This window comes from Oncorhynchus gorbuscha, linkage group LG01, assembly GCF_021184085.1.
Source record: "Oncorhynchus gorbuscha isolate QuinsamMale2020 ecotype Even-year linkage group LG01, OgorEven_v1.0, whole genome shotgun sequence".
Classification (NCBI taxonomy): domain Eukaryota; kingdom Metazoa; phylum Chordata; class Actinopteri; order Salmoniformes; family Salmonidae; genus Oncorhynchus; species Oncorhynchus gorbuscha.
The window spans coordinates 57,297,917-57,314,685 of record NC_060173.1 but is presented as its reverse complement, the minus strand read 5'-3'; the positions used below and the strand labels follow the sequence as shown (position 1 = coordinate 57,314,685).

At 41.2% G+C, this 16,769-nt stretch overlaps 1 protein-coding gene across 1 annotated transcript in view; it reads left to right on the top strand.

Moving 5' to 3' along the window:
* Window positions 1–619: 619 nt before the first annotated feature.
* LOC124040330 (lissencephaly-1 homolog B-like) overlaps window positions 620–16,769 on the top strand; it is a 33,243-nt gene continuing 17,093 nt past the window's right edge. The window contains exon 1 of the mRNA XM_046357438.1: window positions 620–989. The gene's annotated coding sequence lies outside the window, so the exon portion shown is untranslated. The remainder of the gene's footprint in view (window positions 990–16,769) is intronic.

Below are 16,769 nucleotides of genomic sequence, written 5' to 3'. Positions count from 1 at the left end.
AAAATATAATTTTAGCCCCCTCCAGGGACATGCTAAACACAGTAGTCCCTCCACCTCAAACACTCATTAGTTCAACACTCTAAGACTCCAGTGCTGTGGTCACTAGTTACCACAGAATTGGCCTTATCGTAAAAATGTATGATTTAAAAAAAAGAGGTCTTAATTTAAGGTTTGGCATACGATTAGCAGTGTGGTCAAGGTTAGGTTTAAAATCAGATTTTAAGAAGATCAAATGTAGAAATAGGCAGGGTCTATTCCTTTGTGGCTGTGGTAACCAGTTACGACCCTGTGCTGTGGGAAGGAACGGCCTGATATTTGATTGATGGAAAAATTCAGCCAATGGTTGCAGCAATAGGCGGCGGTGTCGGGGAATTTATTGGTCAGGAGTAAAACGTCCTGCACCCAGAGCCATCGTGTATTTACTAATGCAGACAGATTACAAGCAAAAGCATGTGTTACAGCTGTGCAAACCCCGGATTTACAACTACAAACCATTTTGAAACAAATTAGACGTTAAATTTGTCAACCCCGAGCTTCCAGATTCGGCATGTGCAAACATGTTTTATTCGCAGAAGATTCATAATTCGATTTTTTTATTTTTATGAGTTGAATGCTTGCAAATGTGAAATTACATTTTTCACACATGATACAAGGTTGCGAAATTAAATGACACATTTGCGAATTATGATACAAACTTGCAAAATGAACTAACACATTTGTTTATCGGATCTCAATATGCGACCAGGAAATTCAACATGTGTGTACTTTTAGTATCCGGTGTCCCAAACCTTCCTCGAGGACAGTTGGACTGCGCGTGCGCGCCGTGCTGCCAGCCCACGCGCGGTCCGGAGGCGGTAGTGACGCCTGACTGAAATACAGCAGCAGAAAACAAGATGTCACCCAGCAGGGTCTGAGCAAAAACAAAACATTTGATCGGCTTTTTTTATTATCGCAGAACAAGGACTATGAGACAGATCATTCATAGAAGGGTGAGTTGATCTTGTTTTGCCATAAAACGAAGCGGTAATGATGACGATGTGGCTGCAGATTTATTTTTGTTGCGCCTCTCGTCTGTCTCAAAATGGCGAAGAGGCTGTTACAGTAACATAAGGTTGGGAAACTGATTCTTGTAGCTAGATAATGTCATAATCTTGCTCTGATACATGTCTTATGTTGCCTCACAGTGAATGTTTTGGCATTTGCATCGAGTTTGTGTACATGGCACGTTAACTGGATGGATTTTAAACATGGCTATTTATATAGCAATTAACCACGGTTCAATTGGTTCACTTTAATGGTCGGGAGGTGGATTGATTAACTAACGTTAGATATTTATGTACGTTATGTTGAGACGACAATGCCATGTTTGACAAGAGGACTTTGGTAGTAAAATGGTAACGAATCAGCTGCATTTCTTTAGCCATCCCGTTAGGTGGCTAGTTAGTTAGCTGGAAGGACGTGTTAATTGGCCATCGCTGCAACCTTGTCCCAGCTGGCTAGTTAACGTTAGCTGATAAAAATCCTTCAATGTTAGCTATATCATGCACTGGTAAATTGGCTAAACAACATTTTTGTCTCACCTTTGCAGTAATGCAAATGTTTAATCTTGCTAAGGAGTTGCCGATTTATGTAACGTTAACCACTAACGTTAGCTACCTAGCTGGCCTTTTGGAAAGTTAGCTAGTCAACAAACTTCATTTCAGAAGGTTAGCTAACTATCTAAATGGTTTCCTGTTAACTAAATTAGTAACATACTTTCTTGCTTTGGCGGTGGTTCATCATAAATAAGTTACACAGAACGTGGTCCTGTGGTTAGCTGGCGGCCACCTTTCAGAGGAAGAGCAGTCCATCGCGGCAGAACCTGTCTCCCTCCAGCAGGTGGCGTTTCGCCCACCAAGCAAGGCGTTTGTGTGGAGGGCAATGGGTGTCAAATTTGGTAAACCAAAATGTATGGCTTGTTTGCTATGGAATTGTTACTTGCTCAAATAGACATTTCGTAATGTTTAAGTTGTTAGCAGTGTACCGATAAGTAGTGTGCAACATGGCGTCAACTGTGAGAAAAAAAAACACTATCGGGATAGTCTTGAGATAGGGATTGTCTTGAGATTCAAGGAATGAGGCTTGATTTGATTTATTAGGATCCCGATTAGTTGACCCCAATGGCGACAGCTGGTCTTGGAAAAGGGATTACAGACAGGACTTTACAATTTACATACATTTTAAAATCATTTAGTGTGTGTGTGCATCTCAGTTACACATGTCAGTATATAAACAGAAGTATGTCACATGGGGGAGAGGCATTGTGCTGTGAGGTGTTGCTTTATTTGTTTCTTGAAACCAGGTTTGCTGTTCACTTGTACTAAGATGGGAGCTCCATGCACTCATGGCTCTGTATAGTACTGTACATCTCCTTGAATTTGTTCTGGACCTGGGGACAGTGAAAAGACCACCTTGTGGCATGTCTGGTGAGGTAAGTGTAAGTTGAATATTCAATCAATTTTGGAATTTGTAACATTAATGTTTCTTATAAAAACAAGAAGTGACACAAGACATGCAGTTCTGTTCTCTGCCAGCTGCAGCACTTGCCCATATGTCTGGACAATAATCAAGATAAGCTAAAACTAGAGCCGGCAGGACTTGCTTTTTGGAGTGTGGTGTCAAAAAAGCATAGCATCTCTATATTATGGACAGATCTCCCCCATCTTTACAGCCCTTGAATCTATATGTTCTGACCATGACAGTTTTACAATCTGTCTGATGTCATGTCTAGGGTGTTCCTAATTTGTGGTGTGTTGCTTAGGGCACTATCCCAAGTTGATAACTACATATGTCTACAGCTGAAAGGCACCAGCTGAAAGGCAGTCTACAGGGATGACCTATTGACTTATTTTCAACTTTACTAAGGCTGGTATTTTGTTCGGACCCTTAAGTGATCCGAGCATAAGTCCTCAGTAAATATTCCATTGTACGTGTGCGTTTATGTTTACATAAGCGCACACGCCAAGGGAAAGAACCAAGTATCCTGATGGACTCATTCTGAACAGGTTGCAACCTGACTTCAACAGATAATTTCCATGTCGATGCCTGGAGGTCAGTAAGAGTTTACGTCAACCTCAACACATATGTTAAGGTGTCCGGTAGTAGTTTTACTGCACGTTAATGTGTCTTACACCATTAGACTCCTTCATTTGACTTGTGCGGTCTCTAATCCTCTTACTGGTTGTTGCTGGACTGACTGGTAGCATTTTTTATTTTTTCACCTTTATTTAACCAGGTAAGCTAGTTGAGAACAAGTTCTTATTTACAACTGCGACCTGGCCAAGATCAAGCAAAGCAGTGCGAAAGAAACAACAACACAGAGTTACACATGTAATAAACAAGCGTACAGTCAACACAATAGAAAAAAAGAGTCTATATACAGTGTGTGCAAATGGCATGAGGTAAGGCAATAAATAGGCCATAGAAGCAACGTAATTACAATTTAGCAGATTAACATTGGAGTGATAGATGAGCACATGATGGTGTGTAAGTAGTGATACTGGTGTGCAAAAGAGCAGTTTGTATTTATTTTTCTATGTGGATGAGGTATGTAGATTGGTTGGGCTATTTACAGTTACAGATGGACTATGTACATCTGCAGTGATCGGTTAGCTGATGTTTAAAGTTAGTGAGGGAAATATAAGTCTCCAGCTTCAGTGATTTTTGCAGTTCGTTCCAGGAAGGAAAGGCAGCCAAAGAAGGTGTTGGCTTTGGGGATGACCAGTGAGATATACCTGCTGGAGTGTGTGTTACGGGTGGGTGTTATTGTGACCAGTGCGCTGAGATAAGGCGGGGCTTTACCTAGCATAGACTTATAGATGACCTGGAGCCAGTGGGTCTGGCGACGAATATGTAGCGAGGGCCAGCCAACTAGAGCATACAGGTCTCAGTGGTGGGTGGTATAAGGTGCTTTGGTAACACAACGGACGGCACTGTGATAGACTACATCCAATTTGCTGAGTAGAGTATTGGAAGTTATTTTGTAGATGACATCGCCATGGTCAAGGATCGGTAGGATAGTCAGTTTTACTAGGTTAAGTTTGGCGGCGTGAGTGAAGGAGGCTTTGTTGCGAAATAGAAAGCCAATTCTAGATTTGATTTTGGATTGGAGATGTTTGATATGAGTCTGGAAGGAGATTTTACAATCTAGCCAGACACCTAGGTATTTGTAGTTGTCCACATACTCTAGGTCAGAACCGTCCAGAGTAGTGATGCTAGTCGGGTGGGCAGGTGCTGGCAGCGAACGGTTGAAAAGCATGTATTTGGTTTTGCTGGCGTTTTAAGAACAGTTGGAAGCCACAGAAGGAGACTTGTATGGCATTGAAGCTCGTTTGGAGGTTGGTTAACACAGTGCCCAAAGAAGGGCCAGATGTATACAGAATGGAGTTGTCTGCGTAGAGGTGGATCAGGGAATCACTCGCAGCAAGGGCAACGTTGTTGATATATACAAAGAAAAGAGTCTTCCCGAGAATTGAACCCTGTGGTACCCCTATAGATTACTAGACGTCCGGACAACAGGCCCTCCGATTTGAAACACTGAACTGTCTGCGAAGTAGTTTGTGAACCAGGCGAGGCAGTCATTTGAGAAACTAAGGCTATTGAGTCTGCCGATAAGAATGTGGTAATTGAAAGCCTTGGCCAGGTCGATGAAGACTGCTGCACAGTATGGTCTTTTATCGATGGCGGTTATGATATCGTTTAGCATTGGTACTCAATGGGAACAGTTGTCCTACCGATTTTTTAAATTTATTTATTCAGAAATGTTATCCTACAGGAACACATGATATGGAGCATTTGACTAGTTTTATTGTAGTTGAATCTACACATGGCATGACTATTTTTGCGATTTGTTTTGGAGGTGGAAGTCCACTGGACTCCACCTTTTACAACCAGTGTGGGACATCTCAGTAATATCTTAATGTGTTCTAAGATTACCCCTGTCTAGGGGCCTGTCTGCTCCTCACTGTTCTCATAGGGGAGTTTACAACTAGATTTGTTTTCTGCTCTGGCAGCCTTGTACGGTGATGCACGTAGTCTCGACCACCACCAGCGGTTGGTATCACAACCAAAAAGGTTGGACCCTATGTACAAAATGTCAGCGGCTGCATAATGAGAATGACTGTAACCTTTCAACTAAATCTCCTGGTGTTTGTGCTTCAAAATGCTCAGTGGCTGTCGAGGCCTGTCAGTCACCACAGCGTCTGAGTGTGGTAACCTCTTCAGTACCTGCGAACTGAGACAAGGATATCTGTCTGTTATCGCAAAGAGTCATCAGGTCAGTTTTTCTAGATTGACGCCATTAGTGTAATTGTAAGGGGTGACAGTCCCCCACAAAGCAGAAGATGGATCATCAGAAGCAGAGTACACTCTGCATGTCAATGTTTTTCTCGCGGAGACGGCCGCAGTGCTTGCGGAAGTGTCCGAAGGGCAAGATAAGTTAATCTCAGCTACAGTATTGCACGACTTCAAGGAGGAGGGAAGTTGCTCATTCACAGAGACTGCTGGCTCGAAATCATAAAAATAATAGTCAATCAGGTTTGCTGATTGAATGAGATTGTAATATCTCCTTGGATCGGATTCTGCACCGAGAGGTTTCCAAACGTCTCTTTTCCAAGGGGTGCTTTCGACAGATGCCCCCCATGGATGACCGTGTTGCAGCTAGCGTTAGGGGAAGACTGTGTGGTCAGTGGAAAAGGCACTGTGACCTGTGACAATACATGGTTGGTTTTCTGATCCATCAAGTCTGCTCTGAGTAGCAGGGGTTCCGATTTGAGGCTGGTAACATACACAGGGTGAATGAGCGCTACGTCCTGGAAGTGTAGTTTCTGCATGACTTTCAATGTGAGAGGCGAGGTAGTCTGAGTGAAACCTCGAAGTGTAGTGTCGCATCTTTCCACTTTTAACCAACGTTTAGTTGGCTTCAAATCCCTTTTGAGATTGTCAAACAAAGTTTGAGAGGTGAGTGATATTGTCACGCCAGAATCAATTAACCTGTTGATCCTACCCCCTACTTTTTCGAACATTCTGTTAAAAATCGCGCAACATTTCAGTGCCCTGCTACTCATGCCAGGAATATAGTATATGTATATGATTAGTATGTGTGGATAGAAAACACTCAGACGTTTCTAAAACTGGTTAAATCACGGCTGTGACTATAACAGAACGTGCGTTTCATCGAAAAGCGCAGGAAAATCTGATCACTGAAAACTGGAAAATATATCAATGCGCCACTTGAATGTATTGTTGAATAGAAACCACATTACCTGGAGCCGAGGTTGCAATACCTACAGCTTCCACACGATGTCAAGTCTTGTCATTTGCCTAGGATTTGTTTCTTGGTCAAACGGACAAGAGGCAGCCCATTTCTTCCGGTCTCCGACTGGATATTTTGGTTGAGATTTACCCGGACATTATTTCAAGACGTACAGCTATAGAATATACATCGTCTCGTGATCAATTTGATCGATTATTAACGTTTACTAATACCTAAAGTTGCATTACAAAAGTATTTCGAAGTGTTTTGTGAAAGTTTATCGTCGACTTTTTTAATTTAAAAAAATGACGTTGCGTTATAAAACGCTGTTTTCATAGATCAATATCTAGGCTATATATGGACCGATTTAATAAAAAAAAAGACCCAATAGTGATGTTTATGGGACATCTATGAGTGCCAACAAAGAAGATGGTCAAAGGTAATGAATGTTTTATATTTTATTTCGTGTAGCGCCGACTATGCTAATTATTTTGTTTACGTCCCCTGCGGGTCTTTAGGGGTGTTGCATGCTATCAGATAATAGCTTCTCATGCTTTCGCCGAAAAGCATTTTAAAAATCTGACTTGTTGGCTGGATTCACAACTAGTGTAGCTTTAATTCAGTACCCTGCATGTGTATTTTAATGAACGTTTGAGTTTTAACGAGTGCTATTAGCATTTAGCGTAGCACATTTGCATTTCCAGATGTCTAGATGGGACGCCTGCTTGTCGGGTGGAGGTAAGAGGTTAAGCATTACTCCAGGACCGTTTCCAGATATGGCTGTTAAGATTTGCACTTAGTGGACATATTCCCTACAAAGTGGAGTGGTTGTTCGCAACGATGTGATGTGTCATTTCTGTTCAAGGTGAAAGCAGATCGACTTTTCAGTGTTCTCTGCTTTAACGGAGCTTTGACAATTTTCTTCACAACCTTTGTATCATGGTCTATAGACACAGCCTGTGGGGTTGTTTTTTTGATCAAGCGGGCCCCGGATAGCGTCTTAAATCAAATTCCTCTCATTCAACCTCCTTGCTAAGGGTGTTAAATCCTGCTGGCCTGGTGTCCCACAATTCCCCGTCAAGTCCTTGTGACTTATCTTTGACCCTTTTCTCAAATTTTTCTCATTCTTCTCGCTTTAGTGCTTCACGTAGTTGAACTTCTGGAGAACATTGGTCTACGTTTTGATCATCCGTCAACCCTTTGTTACCTGTGAAATCTGACACTTGTAGCAGCAGTCTTTTCAATGGCGACGTGCTTTACAGTTATTTGGACTGCGGTGGTTATTGGAATTGTGGTAGAAACCGTTGTTGTGCGTCATCTCTTAATGCACCCTCTAACTGGAGAGTGAGTGCTCCTGGTCAAACTTCAAAACTGAGTGGTCAGGGCCCTTAATGTTGCAAGGTTTTGATGAGCAATACAAGCAATTGTGTAAGTTTATCGATAGCATAGCATTATGCCTAGCTAGCAGCAGGCAATCTGGTCACAAATCAGAAAAGCAATCAAATTAAATCGTTGACCTTTGAGCTTCGGATATTTTCACTCACGAGACTCCCAGTTAGATAGCAAATGTTCCTTTTTTCCATAAAGGTGATTTTTGTAGCCAAAAATAGCTCCGTTAGTCCTTCATGTTTGGCTGAGAAAACGACCAGAAATCGCGGACATGAAAACGCCGAAAAATATTCCAAATTAGCTCCATAATATCGACAAAAATGGCAAATGTTGTTTATAATGAATCCTCAATGTGTTTTTCAAATATCTATTCGATAATATATAAACCGGGACAGAGCTTTCTTCAGTAAGACCAGGTGGAAAAATGGCTACCTCTGTCTTTTGCGCGAGAAATACACAGAGCCATCGGGTGCACACTGACGCAATGTTGTCGCTCAGGCTCATTTTCAAAATAAAAGCCTGAAACTGTGTCTTGTGATACTAGACACATTAAGGAAGCCATAGAAAAGGGAATCTCGCTGATATCCCATTCACTGCTCAATAGGGAAGCATAGGAAGGGACTCTTATTTAGAAACCGCTGCGTTCCTGGTTGGATTATTCTCATTCTTTTGCCTGCAATATCAGTTGTTATACTCACAGACAATATCTTAACAGTTTTAGAAAACACTCTAAAGTTTCCATCCTAAGCTGTCAAATATATGCATATTCTATTTTCTGGTCCTGAAAAATAGCCTATTTACTTTGGGAATGTTATTTAAAAAAATATATAAAAAAAAAAACCCTAGATTCAACAAGTTAAGGTGTCAACAGTCTTCAGACACAGTTTTGGGCTTTTATTTTGACAAATGAGCCAGAACGATAACATTGCGTCAAGTGGTCACATGAGTTTTGCTCGTGCAACAGAGTTTGGATAGGTATTGCGTTTCACTCTACTACTGTGAAAGACATTTGCGGTTGATATATTATCCATTATATATTTTAAAAACGACCTGAGGATTGATTATGAAAAATGTTTGACATGTTTCTGTGGACATTATGGAAACTGTTTGAAATTTTCATCTGTGTTGTGACCGCTCTTTCCTGTGGATTTCTGAACATAACGCGACAAACAAACGGAGGTATTTTGGATATAAAAATCATCTTTATGGAACAAAGGGAACATTTGTGGTGTAACTGGGAGTTTCGTGAGTGAAAACATCCGAAGATCATCAAAGGTAAACGATTACTTTTGATTGCTTTTCTGATTTTCATGACCGAGATACCTGCCGCTAGGTGTACATAATGTTTTTCTAGTATATCGATAAACTTACACAAACTCTTGTATTGTTTTTGCTGTAAAGCATAATTTTAAAATCTGGGACGACAGGGTGATTTAACAAAAGGCTAAGCTGTGTTTCACTATTTCACTTGTGATTTCATGAATATTAATTGACCGTTGCGTTATGCTATTTGGCGTAGTTGATGACAATTATCCCGGATCCGGGGGGGTTCAAGAGGTTAAATTAACTTCTTGGTGACGGGGCAGTACTTTCACATCCGGATGAAATGCATGCCCAAATTAAACTGCCTGCTACTCATCCCCAGAAGATAAGATATGCATATTATTATATTAGATTTGGATAGAAAACACTGAATTTTCTAAAACTGTTTGAATCATGTCTGTGAGTATAACTTATTTAGCAGGCGAAACCCCGAGGACAAACTATTCAGATTTTTTTTTTTGCGCTCACTCTCTTTTCAATGGGAATACAGATTTCAAAGGGACCTTCATGCAGTTCCTATCGCTTCCACTGGATGTCAGTCTTTAGAAATTGGTTGAGGTTTTTCCTTTGTGTAATGAAGAATTACAGCCATCTTGAACGAGGGTAACTTTAAGTGTACTGTTAGAGGCACGTGACCAGAAAGCTAGCTATAGTTTGTTTTACTCCTGTATTGAACACACATCATCCCGTCTTCAATTTGATCGATTATTTACTTTAAATACCTTAAATACCTAAAGTTGTATTACAAAAGTAGTTTGAAATGTTTTGGCAAAGTTTACAGGTAACTTTTGAGATATTTTGTAGTCATGTTGCGCAAGTTTGAACCAGTGTTTTTCTGTATCAAACGCACCAAATAAATTGACATTTTGGATATATATCGACGGAATTTATCTAACAAAAGGACCATTTGTTATGTTTATGGGACATATTGGAGTGCCAACAAAAGAAGCTCGTCAAATGTAAGGCATGATTTATATTTTTATATCTGCGGTTTGTGTCGCGCCTGCAGGGTTGAAATATACTTTCTTTGTTTACTATGGTGCTATCCTCAGATAATAGCATAGTTTGCTTTCGCCAAAAAGCCTTTTGGAAATCTGACATGTTGGCTGTATTCACAAGTGTAGCTTTAATTTGCTATCTTGCATGTGTGTTTTCATGAAAGTTAGATTGTTGTAGTAATTTATTTGAATTTGGCACGCTGCATTTCCTGGCTTTTGGCCAGGTCCCACATATCCCAGAGAGGTTACATAGCTAATGGAGGACTCTTTTTTTTCCCCCCCCCCATGGTTTATGTTCATGCCAGCCAGGTAGGCTATACTCTCGTTTTTAAATATAAAAGTTTTTTTTTTAAATACAGTAGTCCCAGCCTACAGAAATTGTTTTTAGCGGCCATCGCTCTGTTTTCTCCCGCAATTGCATAGACTATAGAAATGTTGCGCAACATGAGCTCACGTGCTCTCGATAAGTGTTTGTTACATTTTCAAATACAATCGTGGCCAAAAGTTGAGTGACACAAATATAAATTTTCACAAAGTTTGCTGCTTCATTGTCTAGATAATTTTGTCATATGTTACTATGGAATACTGGAGTATACTTAGAAGAATTTAATTAGCGTCCGGCTTTTATTGACAATTACATGAAGCTGATGCAAAGTCTATTTGCAGTGTTGACCCTACCCTCAATTAACTTCTGGGCCACATCCTGACTGAATACAGCCCATTCTTGCATACTTAATGCTTGGAGTTTGTCAGAATTGGAGCATTTTTGTTTGTCCACCTGCCTCTTGAGGATTGACCACAACTTCTCAATGAGATTAACCTCTTGGACGTAAGGGGTGCTATGTTAATTTTTGGATGGAAAAACTTTCCCATTTTAAACAAGATATTTTGTCACGAAAAGATGCTTGACTATGCATATAATTGACAGCTTTTGGAAAGAATACACTCTGACGTTTCCAAAACTGCAAAAGATATTGTCTGTGAGTGCCACAGAACTGATGTTACAGGCGAAAACCAGATAAAAATCCAACCAGGAAGTGCCGCATTTTTTTGAAACCACCTCATGCCAATGACTCCTTATATGACTGTGGCTTACGTTTTCCACGTTTTCCCCAAGGTGTCTACAGCATTGTGATGTCTTTGTAGGCATTTCCATTGAAGAATGGCTGTAAGGGACCATATATAGCATGTGGTCACATGGTGTCTCCCGCAGAAAATCTCGCGTAAAATACTGAGGTAGCCATTTTCCCAATCGCTTATGAGAAACCAATTGCCTCGACGGATATATTATTGAATATATATGTTAAAAACACCTTGAGGATGGATCCTAAACAACGTTTGCCATGTTTCTGTCGATATTATGGAGCAAATTTTGAAAAAGGCTTGGTGTTATAGTTGCAGGATTTTCCGGTCGATTTCTCAGCCAAGCATGATGAAGAAACAGGAGCTTTTTCGCCTACAAAAATAATGTTTTTGGAAAAAAGGAACATTTGCTATCTAACTGGGAGTCTCCTGAGTGAAAGCATCTGAAGTTCTTCAAAGGTAAATGATTTCATTTGGTTGCTTTTCTTATTTTCGTGAAAATGTTGCCTGCTGCCAGCAGAGCCTAGCATAGCATTATGCCATGTTAAACTTACACAAATGCTTGTCTAGCGTTGGCTGTAACGCATATTTTGAAAATCTGAGATGACAGTGTTGTTAACAAAAGGCTAAGCTTGTGTTTGAATTTATTTCATTTCATTTGCGATTTTCATGAATAGGAAAAGTTTGTCCGCTGCGTTATGCTAATGCGTTTGAGGCTATGATTACGCTGATGAGTTTCCTGCCCATGGACCCAAAATATTGATGTTTTATTCCCAGAGCTACTTAGTTATCACTTTTGCTTTATGGCAAGGTGCTCCATGCTGGAAAAGGCTTTGCTCATCACTGTTCCTGGATGGTTGGGAGAAGTTGCTCTCGGAGGATCTGTTGGTACCCTTCTTTATTCATGGCTGTGTTCTTAGGCAAAGTTATGAATGAACTCACTTCCTTGGCTGAGAAGCAACCCCACACATAAATGGTCCCAGGATGCTTTACTGTTGGCATGACACAGGACTGATGGTAGCGCTCACCTTGTCTTCTCCAGACAAGCTTTTTTCCGGATGCCTCAAACAATCGGAAAAGGGATTCATCAGAGAAAATGACTTTACCTCTGGCCTCAGCAGTCCAATCCCTGTACCTTTTGCAGAATATCAGTCTGTCCCTGATGTTTTTCCTGGAGAGAAGTGGCTTCTTTGCTGCCTTTCTTGACACCAGGCCATCCTCAAAGTCTTCGCCTCACTGTGCGTGCAGATGCACTCACACCTGCCTGCTGCCATTCCTGAGCAAGCTCTGTACTGGTGGTGCCCCGATCCCGCAGCTGAATCAATTTTAGGAGACTGCGCTTGCTGGACTTTCTTGGGCGCCCTGATACCTTCACCACAATTGAACTGCTCTCCCTGAAGTTCTTGATGATCCGATAACTGGTTTATTTAGGTGCAATCTTACTGGCAGCAATATTCCTTGCCTGTGAAGCCCTTTTTGTGCAAAGCAATGATTACAGCACGTGTTTCCTTGCAGGTAACCATTTTTGACAGAGGAAGAACAATAATTCCAAGCACCACCCTCCTTTTGAAGCTTCCAGTCTGTTATTCAAACTCAATCAGCATGACAGAGTGATCTCCAGCCTTGTCTTTGTCAACACTCACACCTGTGTTAACTAGAGAATCACTGACATGTCACCTGGTCTTTTGTGGGAGGGCTGAAATGCAGTGTAAATGTGTTTTGGGATTCAGTTCATTTGCATGGCAGAGGGACTTTGCAATTAATTGTTATTCATCTGATCACTCTTAAGATTCTGAAGTATATGCAAATTGCTATCATACAAACTGAGGCAGAAGACTTGGTGAAAATTAATATTTGTGACTTTCTCAACTTTTGGCCATGACTGCACATTTGCATCGATGTCGGTGATTTAAAGGCACAATAGAGTGCTGAGTACCAGGCAGTTAGCAAGTTTGGTAGGTTACTCATGACCAGCAGCAGCATCATAGTTTGTATAAGCCTAATTACTCTGACTAAATAGTAATGTGGAATTTGACTGCCTTCGTGACTCGTGACTACCTGTGTGGTGGTAATATGGTCACCACAACAGCCCTACCTAGGAGCTAGGTAAACTGTTGAAACATGGGAAGATATTCTGTACCTTGTCGACTCTTCTATTTGTGTCGAACATGGTTTGATCAAATGCAAAATCCATAACACAGGACTAAACCCAGGCTTTCTAAAATCGATCCTGATGTCGTCCCTGTTTTGCAACAGGTGTCGGCAAGCTCCTGCTTCAATAACACATGTTTTGGTCCAGCTTTTCTCAACGGAGTCCAGCTTTTCTCAACGGAGTCCAGCTTTTTTTCCAGCTTTTCTCAATGGTCCAGCTTTTCTTATCCGGACGACGCTGTGCACCACCCTATGGGACTCCCAATCATGGCTGGTTGAGATTTTATTTATCGGACATTTGAGAAATTTACTGGTCATCCATTTGCAATGGGTGCGTTCCCCAACTAGGGGGCCGCGTACCAAATCTGGTTTGCGGTAGATTTTAAGTTTTCTGAGCTAAACAAATATATATTGTATTCTAGATTATTTTATTTTTTTGTTGGTCATAAGACCTATAAAAGCACCAACAAATAAGCTCCAAGTGATTTTTAATTTTGTAAATGTGTTCCAAAGTATTCCCACGCATGGTGTATTAGGTACACCAGTCTAATACCAGGTCGGACCTCCCTTAGCGTCCAGAACAGACTGAATTGTCGGGGCATTGAAACGTTGCTCAATTGGTATCAAGGGACCCAATGTGTGGCAGGATAACATTCCCTACACCACATATGTGAACAATATATGGGGTCAAAAAACAATTGCATTTTGTCATAAGTTAACAAGTAATATGTGAAAACTGTTGTGGAAATCTGCAGAGCTCAAGTCGACTACAAAACTCAAAATGCAATGCTCTCTAAGGTTTGGCTGGCTAGCTAGCTAGAACACGTAGCTACACACAATACCAAAGTCAATATCAGCATGTGAAGTAGTTAGCGAGTTGTTAAAATCCCTGAAACTGCAGTATCAAATGAGGAGTTACAATCTCACCATGTATGATCCATCTTCATAATCAACAGTAGGCGCCTGTCGCGTGCTCTCTCAGCAGCAGGTGAGACATGCCTGTAAGGCAGCGTTCAAGGAGTGAGAGTGGTGCTGAAGCCCGGAACATTTGTCTGGCTACAATTTTATTTATCGACTTTTAATAGATTTGATTGGCCAAAAGCCGGCAATTACCGGTTAACGGAAACCCTGTGTTTTTAAAACCAACCAATAACTCTTTCTGTCCACATATCACTCACTTTATACAAGATGTCACCCTCATTCGCATCTCACATAGTTTCCTAGCTCTCTCAACATGCAGGTGCCGGTCTTTTAACACACACACACACACACACACAAGATGCAGTGTACACACTGACTAGATCCTATTGTACACTGACTCACCCTATTTTTGCTATGTCTGGATTCGCCTCATGACCCATTATGGCTTCTCATAGCTTTTTAAGCTGAGAGGGGGATTTGGTTTGGGAAATGTGTGACAAGACAGCGCTGTCTCTGCAGTTTTAAAGGCTGTTGCTGTCTAACTGACTACCTGACCGGGGGCTTTAAGTGAATGGAGCCTGGTGGTGGGCCAGGCTCCTGGTGGTGGTGGGCCAAACATTCAAATAATCAAAGCTTGATGATGAGTTGGCTATTTGAATCAGCTGTGTAGTGCTAGGACAAAAACCTGGCAAGTACACAGACACAATCAGATGGACAGAAGACAAACAACTGGCCAAGTCCTACCTTGAAATGATATGTCAACTTTTGTTGCACTGAAAGTTTGACTGGAAGGGATTGGACTGCAGTGAAAGTTATTCACACATGTACACAGATTTACTTCCAGTATGATAAGGGTAGTGCATGGGATCTTGAACTCTATAGTATTTTGATTGACTCAACATTGAATGAGTAATTCGTTTTATTGAAAGGTATTGATCATGAAAGTAATGCCTGTTTCTCAAAAACATTGCAACTTTAACAGTTAGTTTAAATATAAACGTTAACATTCTTGTTCACGAAACACGCTTGAGTACACCCACTTGTCACTCAACCACACACACACACACACACCCACACACACACCAGTCCTGGCAGAGCTGAGTTGGCTCTTGCAGGTGTCAGAGCTGGCATAGGCTTGGTGACAATGTCATATGTGAGAGGTCAGGCTAATTTGGTTAGCGGCCTATTTATGAGCTGGACAGTCGGTGCTGCCCGGAGCCTTCCTGCCTGCCTTCTCACCTTTCCCTTGTCCCCTCCTTTCTCCACAGTCCTGTGAGACTGGTGATTTAACAAGCCAGCCCACGATGGCTTTTGGTAGGTAGCCTATACAGTTTGTTTGAATGAATGACTTGATGGCATAGTTTATTCTCGTGGTTCAGTGTCTCAACAAGAGACAACAGACAAACAAACTGATTCCCACTTGTGAATCCTTGTGTCCTTTTCTGGTGTGTTGTGGTCTTAAACCCTTTATCATTATTTTTGTGGATCTGTCAGCTGGGAGAATGGACTGTCATTTCTCTTTGCTTATTCGAGCTGTTCTTGCCATAATATGGGCTTAGTCCTATTTGGTAAAATACCATATTCTGTATACCACCCCTACCCTGTCACAACATAACTGATTGGCTCAAATGGATTAAGAAGGAAATAAATTCCACAAATTCACTTTTAATGAGTCACACCTGTTAATTGAAATGCACTCCAGGTGACTACCTCCATGAAGCTGGTTGAGAGAATGCCAAGTGTGTGCAAAGCTGTCATCAAGACAAAGGCCACTTGAAGAATCTCCAATATTTTGATTTGTTGAACACTTTCTTGGTTACTACATGATTCCATGTGTTTATAGTTTTGATGTCTTCACTATTCTACAATTGAGAAAATATTGAACATTTTATGAAAAACCTTTGAATGAGTAGGTGTGTCTGAACTTTTGACTGGTACTGCACATTTATTTACACCTGTCTGGAATTTGCCTTCGTGAGAAAGGTGCCCGTCAGTCAGCATTAAACCAACAGAATAGTTCACATAGACCTCATACAGAATATACAAAATCGGTACAGTAAACTTAAAAGATAACTCTGGCATCATTGTTTGGAACATCAAATCGCATTAGAATTGCAGTATCACATCGCAATAGAATCGTGATACATATCGTATTGGCACATACTGTAAGTATTGTGATAATATCGTGAAGTCTGGCAATTCCCAGCGATACACCTCAGTCCTGCACTGTCAGCTGTCTGGACCACTAGTCTCTGGCACACACGCACACACACAGATCCCACGCATACAAACATTTCTACAAAGAGGATGTCACCCCCACAAACACTTGTAAGCATGTGTACACACACAGATAGACTCTTTGTGGTCTAGCCAATAAGCAGCTTAAAGCCACTGTCACCCCAGCTACTAGCAGTCTTATGGCTCAGGAAGTACATGCTTTGCTGCAGAACCACAAATGGCTGTGTTGGTTTTGTTTCTGTTTATTAGTAGATTAGGCTACCCTATCAATATGCCGCACTATTAGCCTATATATGTTCTACACCTGTCAGAGGCCAGAATGAGAGAAGTGGGCCTTGCCATTATGCAGAATGGCGGATATCATTGTGTTTGTA